The sequence below is a fragment of the Neomonachus schauinslandi genome, chromosome 2 (genome assembly GCF_002201575.2).
Source record: "Neomonachus schauinslandi chromosome 2, ASM220157v2, whole genome shotgun sequence".
NCBI lineage: Eukaryota > Metazoa > Chordata > Mammalia > Carnivora > Phocidae > Neomonachus > Neomonachus schauinslandi.
In genome coordinates this window covers 114,858,456-114,873,596 of record NC_058404.1, presented here as the reverse complement: position 1 = coordinate 114,873,596, position 15,141 = coordinate 114,858,456, and the positions used below count along the sequence as shown (strand labels likewise).

Here is a 15,141-nt window from a genome sequence, read left to right as displayed (position 1 = left end):
CATTCTTAATGCTTTTAGTATTGACTCTGACATCACCGATAGCTGTTTTAAAGTAACAAAAGCCGAAAGATGACTTATTTTCACAACTCTGTAATTGGAACATGCAAAGATGGGGGTGGGGAAGCAGGAATGAAGGGGAGGGAAGTACATTTGCTTTTAATTTAAAGCAGCACAAAAGAAAGCCAGCAAAAAAAAAAAAAAAATTATATAAATTTCCACAAATGAAAAACATGTCTTTCATATGGAAAAACCAGCAGGGGCATTTTTATAACTCAGACCACACAAAATGAACTGATGGTTAAATACACACTTTTTCAAGCCTAAAGGGTAAAACGAAAATGATGGGGTAAGTGATTCCAATTGGGAAAGGGACTCTAACATGCTTTCAGTCTGAAGACTCTGCAGACACCTGATGCAAGGTGAACCACTGGAGCTGCTTCTCAGGAACTGCCCCTCCCCCTCCCTGGCACCCTTTCAGTCAATTAAGCAGAGTAAAATTTGCATTCGTGATAAATCACAAGTTATTTGGGAAATTGTAAATGCATAATTCCTTATTAATAAGAGAGGAGAGAACAGAAAAGCCAAAAGAGGTTTTCAATTCCAGCTCCAGACACACAGGCACAACTCAGTCTGCCATGATAATCTGAATCAAAACCTGAAGTCACCAAACAAGGCAGAAAAATTCTTAAGGAAACGATAACCTAAATATATCAATGCCAATATACTACTCTTTCTTAAAATAGCAAATAAGAGTGAAGATATTTCTGATTTCTAAAAAAAAAAAAAGACATTTTGGTTGTTTTTATTAAGCATATTGTGTAAATCTATCCAATATTGCATTTAAAATCACAGAAAACAAGCAGGTCAACTATATATCATTATACTGCATCTCTAGGGTTATATATAGTGCTATGTATGCCAAGTAATCTGCACTCCCTAGCTATCAGAAAACCCTCTGATATTTCAATTCCAATACTTAAATTGCTATTTTTGCAAATGTCTGCCCCAATTAATATATGTAGCTCTATATAGAAACTCCAAATTAATAAATGACAAGGCTTTAAGATGAAAAGACTGGGAAAGCAGAAGAATTTTTAAAGAATTTACAAAATTGAATGCATCACATTTATTAAAGCCCCTTTTCACAAAGATTTAATATTGCTTAAGTAAATATTAGTCAATGAACTATTAGTTTTTTTACTTGTCCTAGTCTACAAAGTTCTGAAATTCACTGACATCGAAGAAATGACCCTGAAAGAACTGCCTCCCTTCATTTTGTACAAAATCTCTTAGTTCTGAAACACCAGTAATTGGTGAACAAAAGCTGCCTTTGTCTGTTCGATAGGATTTTGAATCAACAGGCCTGGTTGTAAGGTACCAAACTGTAAATTTTCTCTGAAAAATTTGTCTGAAACTGTGCTGACCTGGAAAACTCTTAACAGCTTGCCTTCCTCAGTTTACTGCATTACAGTTCCAATGCCTGTTTTATTTAGGATGCATTTTTTGTTTTCGAAGGAAGGGGTACAAACTACATGAATTTAGAACTGCAACAGCAAAATTCAGCAAGAAAATGTGAATAATAACATTTCAAAGTCTAGATTTTTTTCTTTTAGAAAAAAGCTGTCTTTCCTTCATTTTACCATTTTCAGAAAATGCCAGAAATAAGTTCCAGTTATTAAATATTTTTCTCTAGGTTGCATTCCTAATAAGCTTATCACATTTTCCATATCCCAAGGCCCCAATCTAATTTCAGTTTATCAGGCAAAAACTCTTTCTTTTATGATTCTATCATTAGCCTTCTCCAGCAAAGTAACAAGCGAAATAACCACTGGAAGCATCCCAGGCTTCTCATTCACACCTAAGCAAGTCGGTAACAGTAGAGCCTAACTGAACCCAGGCCCGCAGCTCACAAACGAGGCTTCCACTTTTGCTCAGTTCTTTCCAGTGAGTCCAATATTCTTCAAGACTCTCCTCAGAAAAGCCTGAATTTAGAATTTTAGTCACTTGAACTGCATATGAAATGATACAGCAGCACCGTTGTGCTCAGCCACCAACCTTCAGACAGACACCACGGTGAAGCAGAGATGCATGGAAAGCACATGGAGTCTCAGCAGCCTCACTAGCCCTGGGCCCCACATACTCCTAAGACTACCCCTCAGCAAAAATTGCCATAATTGAGAATTGCGGTGACAACGCTATAATAATACACAGGAGACTCGTTATATAGCATAATCTATATGCTGGCCTATTTATTTTTCCCTTCAGGAAGGAATATAATCTCTTAGAGGACCTGGAGGGTTTATATGCTGCTTACTGAAAAGAAAATAAACCTGCCTCAGAGGTGAGGACTTGGGCGGGTGGGGGGAGCTGGGTAAGAAACAGGACCAACAGGCACAGCCCAAGGGCTGGGATCCCTCCAGGTGAGGTATTTAAATCGCTTCATACAAATAAACATTTATTCTTCAAACCTTAAATAATCAGATTCCATGCTTTCCTTTGATAAACCACTCCAATATTTATTAATCCCTCCCTCTAAAATAATTCTTCCAACCTAAATTCATTCAACAATTTAAGCCCATTTCCTTCGGATATTTCTTCAGCAAAAAACAAAGCTGGTCACAAACTTGTGCTGAAGAAACAGTCTTATACTAAGAGATGTTTCCAACTGCCCTTCTGTCTTCTCCAAGTCAAATGACCAGCTTCTTATTGGGCAGATCTCTCTGGGGACTAGCAAAGAGTTCTGCCATCAAGATCCACAAGAATGTCAAGATTTGGACAGTGCCCAATTTTCAACCTGCTTGTCAGGCCTGAGAACAGTCTCAGCACAGGGCTTTCTTTCCAAGCGGTTTCATCACATGCACACACAGTGTATTTTTGGTTTAAAATAGCAAACACCCTAGCACAGACATCTAATCTAGGGAAAGGAAGGCAGCAGAATTCCCACACAGCTGCTGGAGGGCAGGGCCACAAGAAGGGTAAGCAGGAGACAACACAAGGTCAGCATGAAGCACAACCTCAAATGATGTAATTTAGCTGGGCCACACAAGGGTCACACACAGCCTCAGCCCAGAGCTGGGTGTGCAGCAAAGCCAGGTGATTCTGAGCAGTCTGTAAGTAACCTACACAGCAAAGAACTGACACAACCAGACAAAAAGAGAAGTATTTTCATAGTGCTGCATAATCTACTGGTCTCATAAAAACCTTCACATGAAACACACAGCAGCCAAATTGTCAGAAATATTTTATTGGAACAAATAAGAATGTAGTTCCAATTTACTTTCCCCATCCATCTACAGCAGTGGAGTTCTAATGTACTATGCAAAGAGAACACAGCATTGTCCATTGGGGTATAGGAAGAAAACACTACAATGTCAATATATGTTTTTATATTAAAAAGTTTAGGCTTATAAAAATATTTAATATACAGATTGTCACTATAGGTCAGATAGGCAAGAGTGCCAAGTGGATTGAAAATAATGCTAATAATGCAAGCACAAGCAAACATCAAGAAAATGGCAAAGCGAACAGTTATCAACTGTTCTAATATCAACTCTTTAAGAGCTTGCATTAGAGCTAAATCTTTAAGATCTAATAAGAAGCTGACCAAAATAATGAGAAATTATCAATTTTATTTGATATAAGGATTTGCAGCTTCCATCAATGACCATAAACATCGTCCTAAGTGTCTACGGTAATCTGAGTTAGCAGATAATTATGTAATTTGGGTACTTAATCCATAAATAATTATAAAATGGTCAAATTTTTTAGCTGATAGAGACCTGCAATCAAAAAAAATTCTCACTACTGATTTATATATCAGAATTATCAATTAACTTTGACTTTCCTTCCTCTCCAAATACACTAAACCAACTCCTTTCCTCACTGCACTGATACTTGTATCTGCATCAGGGAAAGGATCTAACCTTAGGGATGTTAAGACAGAGCTATGGCAAACCAGAAGGAAGAAGGAGTGAAGTAGTGATACATACTTCAACATGAATGAACCTTGAAAATAGAAAGCTAAGTAAAAGAAGTCAGTTGCAAAGGACCACATATTATGATTCCATTCTTATAAAATGTCCCAAACAGGTAAATCTACTGAGACAAACAATAGATCAGAAGGTGCTTAGATCTGGGGTGGTGAGGGAATGCGGAGATATGGGGGTGAGAGCTCAAGGGTATGAGGTTACTCTCTGAGGTAATGAAAATGTTCCAAAACTGACTGTGGTTATGGTTGCACACAACCATGAATGTACTAAAAACCATTAAACTGCACACTTTAAATGGGTGAACTGCATGGTAACATGAGTTATATCTCAATAAAGTCATTTAAAAAATATGTGACCACTGAATAAATGTTTGCTGAATAAGTAAATAAATTCCTCCTTCCCCAGTTAAAAAAAAAAAAAAAGAAAAGAAGGTGAGGGGAAAAACCTCCTGGATGTGATCTCCCCAAGTAAAACTACTGTGTGGCTTAATCCTTGTCCACAGGGGTACCTTGTGACTTTAAAACAACAAAATGTTTACTCATGAAGGTGCAGCATCTGGATGACAACTATGCGCGAGGAATTCTAGAAATCTACTGGGGTGTGAGAAGAGGAGGAAAGCAAATAACAGGTATGGGCTGGTTCTCTGAAGAAAGCCCTTTAATGGTAAGCAATTCAACCCAATGATTTACTCAAGTTCGATATCCAGACCTCACCTGGTTATTAAGTTTGCACGTTTGGTGCCCCCAGAAAGTTACTATCATACAAGATGCCCTCCCAGGGCCAGGAAAAAGCAGTATTGGGCTAATTTTCTACCTTTCTCATACCATCAGACCTTGCTTTACTATTAGAGCAGAAAAACCTCCTTTGCCAAAGCACTGAAGTCAATTCCGTTGCTTTCAGTACTGATAAAATAACTAGAGAGAAATGCAAATGAGTTTCCATCTCTGATCCAGCTCAAAGGTCTGGCACCAAGAACCCTGGGAGCTTTGAAACCAGGAAAGTGCACTAACATGACTGTGCCTTTAGTCCACACAACAGTTTGTTACTACCACTTCCAGATAAGAAAACTAATGCTTGAACCAGTTAGGAACATGTTTAAAGACACAGAGCTAGGGAATAACTTGTCTAACTCCACACACCAGTAATTTTGCCCCACCAAGCAATTATCAACAAAACTTTAAAATAAATAAATAAATAAAAAGCCCTCTAAAATTAGTCTTTCCTCAGGTAGCCAAGTATTTTCAAACTTCACATTGCATACACATTATTGAGTTTGCTCAAAAACTATTAAACAGGGGCGCCTGGGTGGCTCAATCGGTTAAGCGTCTGCCTTTGGCTCAGGTCATGATCCCAGGGTCCTGAGATGGAGCCCTGCATTGGGCTCCCTGCTCAGCGGGGAGCCTGCTTCTTCCTTTCCCTCTGCCTGCTGCTCCCCCTGCTTGTGCTCTCCCTCTCTAACAAATAAATAAATTTTAAAAATCTTAAAAAAAAAAACCCTATTAAACACAAAATAAACATCTCAGATGCCCCCGAATTATTAACTGTTTTCTCATTTGTAGGTTAATGGTCTTATTTCTCTTGCCATTACACAGAGACCTCTGTTCTTTCCAGATACCCAGCCATCTTGGAAGGAAATGTTTCTTTTTGAAAAATTTAATTTCTAATTTCCCCAATTAGATATGTAAGAATCCCTCATAAAATCCAGTTAACGTGATCCTGCATTATTTAACTTTGGCTTTAGCTTAGAATTGATAAATGGTATATAAGGCATGAAAGCAAACATGCTTAGGCCTTCAATGCACAGACCTACCTCAGCACCTTATTCCTAGCATGCAGTGACTCCCCACTATGGATTCTGACCAAGTATTTCCTATGTTAACTAGGTGACATCATTTTCAAAGCTCTGTTTGCAACCATCATGCAATGTTTCAAACCGTGAGTGAAGAAACAGAAATAAAACTTAAAGAGTAATTTTCCCATTAGACACCTAGCAAGTGGCTGATCTTGGATTTGGGCTCAAGCCACTACATGATATAAATAAATGGAAATTCGTCTATCTTCGTGAGATTCTGTTTGCCTAATTCCAATTGTAGTCAAATCTGACAATTACTATTTAAAATATGGTGAAAGAGCACACAGAGCAAATGTCTTACATGTAAAGGTTTCTGGTGTCTGTGCTAACAAAATAGTGCCACAGTACCAACAATGTGAAATACAAGAAGGTCTAACCCCTAGCCTTCGTTCTTGCCAACCACCGGTTCACTTGGCAGCTATGTCTATAAACCTTATCATTTAAAATGTTTGAGGATGGATGTGTTCAACTAACTTTATTTTAAAAATAAATTTAAGATAAAATGCTCTAGAAATCCTTCTTTGTCTAGGTTACTTAATAAGCATGACCTTTTAATTTAAAAAGTATTTATTAATCAACTTTCCTGGCCTGACCAGAACAGAGCTATCTATGCAATCATTTTTAAACAAGTAAACCAAATACTATCATACTTGGAATGGGCCACATTGAACTGCAAGCAGGTAAAGAAAGAATGGCACATGGTAAACACTGCAGTTGTGTGGAAAGGCTGTAACAGTCTGCACCCCTCCAGGAGGCCTGGCTTGTCTCTGCCCCACCTGTACCCCAGGGTCTGTCCTACTCAGGTAGCTCCTCCTCGCTCTCTGCATTAAGTTGTGGGTGTCTGCGCAAGTTTACGTTTAAACCGTAACCTCCCTACAGGTGCTGACCGTCTTCATGGACATATATCCACAATACGGCTCAGCACAATGACTTTCAAAGTGAGTATACACGAATATTTATAGGATGAATGATAAATCATTCCTGAAATAAACGTTCTCTGGTGTCTGTCTTCATTCTACCAGGATACTTGCTTAACCCTAAATTTTAGGGTTAGTTCAGAGACAACTGAGACAGGTACAACAATGGATCTCTTCTTCTGAATAGTGAAATGAGATAAAGTGTCCTTTCTGGTTATTTTACCATTCTACCAGGGACAAAAGAGCTTTATTAGCATCTTCTTTCCTGAAATAAAATACAAGAAATGAGCCAAGCTAATGCTGGAAAGTATTTTCTTTAATGAAGTAGCTAGTTGTTTACACAATAACCAGCACGTAGATCTTAATTTTGTTATGAAGAAACAAAAATATTCATAATTTTGGTGAATTATTTTGAACCATTATTATTTCAAGAGTAGTTGATCAAAATGATTAACATGCTTTATATATAAAAAGCTCCCATAAATCCTTAAGGATATGAACAAGCAATTCACATAAACATGTAAACCACATAAATATATAAATACATAAATACATATTTAATTATAATCTATTTAATTAGATTTCTATTTAAATCTATATAACCAGAGAAAACCTAACCTTAGAAATCTACTTAAACCTATATAACCTATAAAAAGTAGATTATAGGTTGCGTGAATTTTTAACAGGGCTTCATTTTAGCATTGTTTAAAACAAAAACAAAATACTTTAACATCCATAACTGAGGATATAATAAAAAAATGAAATATTCTTATAACTGGATAGTATCCAACCATAACAACTGATGATACAAACCTATATTTATTCACATGAAAAGATGAGCACATGATTACAATGAAAAAAATCTTATGAGCCCATTTATAAAAATGTTTGTATTCTAACTATAGATGCAAAAAGAAATCTGAAAACATGTATGTGTATACATATATAAATGAAATCATATCTGAATAGAAATATAGATATTTTTATTTTTTCTATTCTTTAATGAGTTCCCACAATTTAAAACATATATATATATAACTTTTTAAAAAACAACCAAAAAATAAAAGACATTTTCTTTGAGAGAAAGAAGATTACTCCTAATAAGTATCTCCATAATAAGAAAAGTTTCTTCACTTTTTAAAGGAAGCCCACTGTTGCAACTTCTCAGGAATGATCGCCATTCCAGTTAATTCTAAACTAATTTCTCTTACTTAACCTAATATCATGATATCACAAAAATCACCACTAACAGCTCCTAAAAATGAAGCACATACCACATTTTAATTGCTTATTGTGCAAAGAACACTCTGGCAGTAGATTTTTGCCTGTAAATGCTCAGTTCTTATTCAATAAAGAGGCAACATCATTTATTAAAGAGATTCCAAGAGTCCCAAAACCTTTGGCCACCCAGCTATTGATTAATCTATTTAGTCCATAAGACTCGGGGACACTGGGCCCTAGAAGTGAGCATAGGGATTCCCATAAAAATTAGACATTTTATCAAAAGGAGTCTGATACACCCAAAGAACAAATATTTCCCAGGAATTTTCAAGAACACGTTAAAGCAATCACATGGTTATGTGTTGAATGAACCAGAAGACAATTCAAGTTTTCTGAGAACCTGATATTTAAGCCACCACTAAAGCTGAACCATTTCCACTGTTTAATAAAACACACATATAACAGACATTTTAATCCTCAAAACATTGACTAAGGATTCTTTCTCAGTACCTTTTCAAGGGAGGAACCAATTTATGGATTGGGTCCCAGCTCCTGAATCAGGGATACCTGGCTTTGAATCCAAGTTCTACCACTTACTAAACTTTGGGACTACAGCAATCAAATAACCTCTCCATGCCCCAGTGTCTTTATTGGAAACATGGAAAGACTAGTAATATTCACTTCAAGGATTTAATAAGAAAAATGCATGTAAATGCATTCATTAGATATTACATATATACTAGTATATTAATACTATTACTCTCCTCACCTCTGCGCAAAATGAAGTTCTGTGTCTCATAATCATACAGAGGCTTCTGGTCAAAATCCAGGCAGCTTCAGAGTAAATGAAGTGATTCTATGAGGCACTGCTGATTTAAATAAATCATGGACAAAGGGGCGCCTCGGTGGCACAGTGGGTTAAGCGTCCAACTCTTGGTTTCAGCTCAGGTCATGATCTCAGGGTCCTGGCATCAAGCCCCACATCAGGCTCAGCGCTCAGCGTGGAGTCTGCCTGAGATTCTCTCCCCCTCCCCCTCTGCCCCTCTCACTAGTGCAAGCTCTCTCTCTTTCTCTCTGTTAAATAAATAAATCTTAAAAAAAAAAAAAATCAATCAATGAATCAATCATGGACCAAAACAGTGGCCACAATATGTTGGGTTCCAGATATTGGTTAATTTTTGTTTTCCTAGCATCAGAGAGAAACACAGGATAATCCTTAAGCCAAACTCATGAATGTCTTTCCTGAAACTTTGCTCCTCTTTCTAAATTCATTATTTCCACTAATGCTTTCCCCTCATCAAGTTAGAACTTTCGCCATCTTTTTATTTTTTATTTATTATTTATTTTTTATTTATTTTTAAAGATTTTATTTATTTATTTGAGAGAGAGAGAGAGAAACAGCATGAGAGGGGATAGGGTCAGAGGGAGAAGCAGGCTCCCCGCCGAGCCGGGAGCCCAATGTGGGACTCGATCCCAGGACTCGGGATCATGACCTGAGCCGAAGGCAGTCGCTTAACCAACTGAGCCACCCAGGCGCCCTCGCCATCTTTTTATACATCTCCCCTCCCCTAGGCATCTAACTGGTTTGCCTTTGAACTCCATATTCTCCATTAGCACAACAGCTATTTCTACCAAATATAATGTTAAGGAAATTTATAATTTCATATACTATCTCATTTTATACTCACAAAACCTTTATAAGAATCAGCTACATCTCACTGGCGAGAAGCTGACTGACTGCACGGTCACCTGGCATCTTCTGTGTGCCAGTGGCAGTGATGATAATAAGAAACTGAAGGTGCAGAAGGCACCCAGCACAGTAGGAGTCAAGACCTGGGCCCCAATTATGTTACCACTACTTACTAGCTGTGTGATTGGAGCTAATGACCTACTTTATATGACCTCCCACTTCTTGATCTGTTTTATAGTGGTCCTTAATCCTTTCTATGGCCTCTATGCCTCAGTTTCTCACTCCTCTTTATGCCCCAGTCTCATCTGTAAAATTGGGATATTAGGGATATTATCAGGTTATTCTGAGGATGGCGTGAGCAAATGCATACAAAGTACTTAGAACAGTTCCTATGTAGGATGTACTCAAAACTCATAGCTAATGTCTAGTCCATGGACTCCATGTTGAATGCTCAGAGAATTTCTAAGAGCAATTTCAGCTTTGTGAAATGTATGAGCTTATTTTTTTTTAAGAATCTCCATTTAAATATGGAATGACATCTGATATTATTGCCCTGTATTGGTGAAAATTAAAATTTTCTGAATTTATTCCACAAACATCTGGGAAGTAACCTGCTCTATGCCAGGTAGTGTAACAGGTTCTGGGCAATAGAGACGAACAAAACATGCGCCCTATCCTGAAGGAACTAACAACTAGTGAGAAATACAGACACAGAGATGACCAACTATTATAAGACATTGTAACAGTTATAAAAGTCCTGTGGGAACCCTCAGGAGACAGCACTTAGTTTTATCTGGTGGTAGAATCAGGAGGGGCTTCATGAAGGAGGTACCATTTAGCCTGGACCTTTCAGGATGAACAAGATTGTGCTGGCAGGGAAGAGGGAGCAGGGCATTTCAGGGAGACCAAGATAAGAAACTGAAGATGGGGATTTGGGAAAGGGTTTAGGGTACAGGTCTGGAAATGCAGCTGAACGGTAAGCTGCAGGGTAGGGCGGTGAGGAGACAAGCCTTGAAAGGTAGATGGTTCCATACTGTGGAAAGCTTTGAAAATAATACTAAAGAATGTGGGTTTTATTCTGTAGCCAATGGAGCAAGGCACTTTGGGAGGAACCTGAGATGACTAGAAGTGAACTGAGTGCCAGGGGTCTCTATGAAGGATAGGGCTGGATAAGGCTGAGCGGAGAGAATGTGAGCTCCGGGGCTGAAGTGCCCAGAGGGCTCCACTGCTTTCTTGGTTTGAGACCTGTGCAAGTCACTTAGGTATTCTGAATCCCAATTAAATTATATCTATGGGGTCAGTGTTTTTCCAAACCTTACTTTAAGTAAGAATCAATAAAGTAGCATGTTAAAAGTGCATACACATGACCTGCCTGCAGCTTCTGGTTCAGGACATCTGCAGAAGGGCCCAGGTTATCTGCCTTTTTAACAAGAACACTAGTAATTCCGATGTAGTCAGTCCCTGTTCTAGAAACACTATCACTAACACAGAGTACTGTACATTTTTGCAAATAAAACAAGTGGCAATCTATGTTATAGGTGAAGAAACCAAGGTCCAGAAAGAACAAGTAACTGGCTGAAGAACACACAGCAAGTCAGTAACAGAGCACTGCGATCTAGATCCTAAGACTCTACCAGCAGCATTCCACTGCGACTCCCATCAGATGTGTGATGTATTTTACCATTACTGTCTCTGGCCCACAGTCTGATCAGTCTATCAAGGATTATGACTAAGGGGCTACCCACTCTGTCCTTTTTCCCTCCTCCCTAGCTTGGCCAATAAAGTAGGAACTTCTGGTCTCTGGGCAGCTGCTGCAGCCTTTTCCTCTCCCCTCCCCTCATTCACTCTCCACAAGGGAAAGCTACTCATCTCTGGTGATTTGGAGAAGAAAATGAGCAAGGATGGACTGACTCTTTGTTCTCTCTTTGGGGGCCAGCTTGTCCAAGCCTAGATTCTTTCTCACCTTCAGTCCTATAGGAGGTAAGCTCCCTGACTCTGTTGGGGAAGCCTGTGGCTTACTGATGTGTTCATTTTGGGGAAGTCAAAGGAAGTCCAAATTCATGTCATGGTTCAAGCCACATTCTCCAAACCAGCCTTATTAATAAACAAACTGATACTCTGTTCTCCATCTGTCCAACTTCTTCACTAGCACTGGACTGATTCTTGCCCAGAGAGGCATGATAATTACCAGCCTCAAAACACCTACCATAACCAAACTTGAACATAGTCAAGTACATACTTTTAAATACTGACTTTAAATAAATGTGGGTTTTTTTTAAGATTAAATTGCAATGTTGGGTTAATCCCAACTTGAAAATAAGGTGCATTCACTGCCTTTGACTCTGCAAATTCTACTTCTAGCAATTTATTCCAAGAAAATAGAATCTGTGCAAAGATTTAGTTATAAAATATGCATTTCATCACAATGTTGCCTAGACAGGAAAAAATGTGACTTCATCTGAATGTCTTCAAAAGATTGGTTACATAAATTAGGCAATCATTAAAAATGATGTTACAAAAGAGTGAAAGAGATATCCACTGTATCTTGGTGGGAAAAAAGCAAGTTACATAATGGTATATTATGTTCCCATTGCTATGAATGTAAAAAATACACACTTATGTGTATTTCTAAATGTGCAAAAGAAGAGGCCTAAAAGGCTACATAGCTAGTTTCAGGAGTGATCATCTGACAGTTATTCCTCTTGCTTATCCGAGTTTTCTCATTTTTCTAGTGACCATGTATTACTTTTTTAAATAAAAGTATTCTTTTCATTTTCACAAATAATTAAGCATTACTGACACTACCAACAAAATCATCAAAATAATGACTACTTTTCTGTTTTACATTTTAATCAATATTATGATTCATTTCTGTTCTGAATGGCAAATGTAGTTCTTTTTAATGAAAATAAACACGTCTTTATACCTTAAGGAAGGGCACTAACTCTACAACTTATTAAGCTGAGGCAGGTTACTGCTGTCCCTGTGGATGGCCTCTTATCTCTAACATGGGGACTATAAAACTCACGCACCATTTAGGATTAAATTAAGGAATAGTATCTAGGTCAAAGTAGCAGTTTCTAAGAAAAGGTAGTTGTTTTCCCTTTCAAAAAAACAAAATCTTGAGTTTTAATGTATACACACAAATAAGCAAAAACCAATTCAAGCCATGTTTGGGAGACTTTTCCCAACTCTGCTAGCTAGCTAACTGGCTAGCCCAATTGCATAAACAGTAAACAATTTTTTACTTCGGTACTTTTGGATTCATTCCAGACTTTTAAAAAAAAACCTAAGTGTTGGAGTCAAAGACAAAGTCTAACACACTTGAGATAAGATTACAGTACCTTTTTCTTGATCCAAGTCATCTGAACCAGTGCACCAAGATGATGTGGTCATAATTATTATGAGATACAATACATACTGTTAAAAATGGAAGAATTCTTTGCCAAGAAAGCTGACTCTATGTTAAAATATATTTAACATTCACTGGGTTTTATTGAGAGAAAAAGTGAAGTCTTGAAAGGATGGAAGCTGGAATTTTCCACAAGGCTAGAAAACCACTGATTTTTCCTTGCTGCTGGGCCAACACACCCCTTGGACCTGATCCTTGTAGGTGCCAGGAAAGCTGGAAAGATTTAAGTTAGAAGGAAATTCAAAGGGGGGGGGAAATAACTTGCCTGTCATCCTGTACGTTCACATGGCTCTTGGATCTCCTGTCTATATAATTTTTACAGTGGAGAGAAGAGACTTGGCTCCTAAAGGATTAAGGAGAAAAGTCTCCTAACCAAAAAAATATTCTTACCTTCAGCCAAGAAGAGTTATCTGGGAATTTCATATCAAGTATTAGAAGCATGAGATTTTTCACGAATATGAGACTTAGAAATCTGTTCCTTCACACATCTCATTCCCCATGGTGCTAAAGGGAAAAATCAGGTCTCTCCTAACATGATTGGACAGAAAAAGGAGCCCGAGAGAAGAAAGCCACCTCTGTAAAGGACGTAATGACAATCCCCAAACTTACTTGTGGGAAGTACTTTCTAAAGGTGAACGTAAGGACTTCACACAGCATCCAAATTCCAGGTCAGCATGACGGCACAGTAAAAACCAAAACCTTCTTCCCTTTCTCAGTAGCTTCCTAGGTACAGCCAAGCACCTCTTGTGGCTACACAATTCCCACCAGGTGGGGGGCCGCACACTGGCTGACACCATCTGACACTCCTGCTTTGCTCCCTAAGCTAGAAAACGGAGTACTTCTACAGGCTTTGTGCCATCTGAGTTTCACATCAACCATGTAAAGTAGGCAAGCAAGATATTAATAGGCCATCTTATAAATGAGGAAACAAAGGCCGATGGAAGGTAAGTACCTCCCCATAGCTCTGAGGAAGAATGATGGACTTGGGACCACCCCCAGGTCTCTGACATCTCACCCAGTACTGCTCTTCTTCACAGGCTCCCCTTCACAGGGGACTGCCTACCTCCACCTGCCCAGGACTCAAACATGCTCTCAACATTGCGGAAGGACACAATTTATAGTACACACCGGCCCAGATCTATTTAGAAAGAACACTCAAAATTTTTTAATATCTGAAAATACCTCGTGTTGCTGAAAAAAAAATGTCCTTTCTATCTGGAAAAGAATAAAAATAAACTGAAAAGCATTAACCATATTATACTAAAACATAATTGAAGATGGTTTTCTTTTTTTACTATTATATTTGCATCTCAAGCACCCGTTGGAAGAAAGTGTTTCTATCACCTCCTTTTCTTCAATTAGGTTTCTAGGACTAAGTAAGAAAGTACTTCTTATGACCAGTCCTCATATGAGGGTCCAGTCCCATTCTTTTCTCATTATTGCAGCGAACTCCTGGCTGACTGTTTTTACCTGTTATTTGGAAACCTAACAGTCTGTAAGGAGCAACTTTGACTTTCTCATTAAAGACTCTAGTCTAATGTTCTCTCTCTCTCTTTTCACTGATGCAACAAATCAGAGAAAAAAATAATAAAATACTAAGGATTATTTAGCAGACACTGTCAGATTTTGCTTTTCACATAGCATTTGATTTGATAAGAGAGAGATCACTTGGAAATATCCAAAAAACATACATGAAAAATTTCTAGTACATTTTTTATTCAGCAAATCTACTTAAGTGTCTATTCTGTGCTAGGCTGAATGGAACTATCTCATAATTCATCAGTAGTCATCAACTATCATCGAGAGTGGACAGGTTTTACTGTAAAATTTTTCAGGATTGAAAAAAAAGGACTTATAAAAGTATCTTAATATGTCAGCATTTAAAAATTTGTTTTGGGGGGCACCTGGGTGGCTCAGTTGGTTAAGCATCTGACTCCAGATCTCAGCTCACGTCATGATTTCAGGGTCTTGAGTTCAAGCCCTGTATAGCGTGGACCCCACTTAAAAATTATGTTTTGTCAATCTGAGGGTTTTAGAGGGGATGAGGGTGGGGAGATGGG

At 38.1% G+C, this 15,141-nt stretch overlaps 1 protein-coding gene across 2 annotated transcripts in view; it reads right to left on the bottom strand.

Annotated features, from left to right (window-relative positions):
* The window catches only part of LEF1 (lymphoid enhancer binding factor 1), a 118,733-nt gene that overhangs the window by 91,850 nt on the left and 11,742 nt on the right, over positions 1-15,141 (bottom strand). The gene's annotated exons all lie outside the window — the stretch shown is intronic.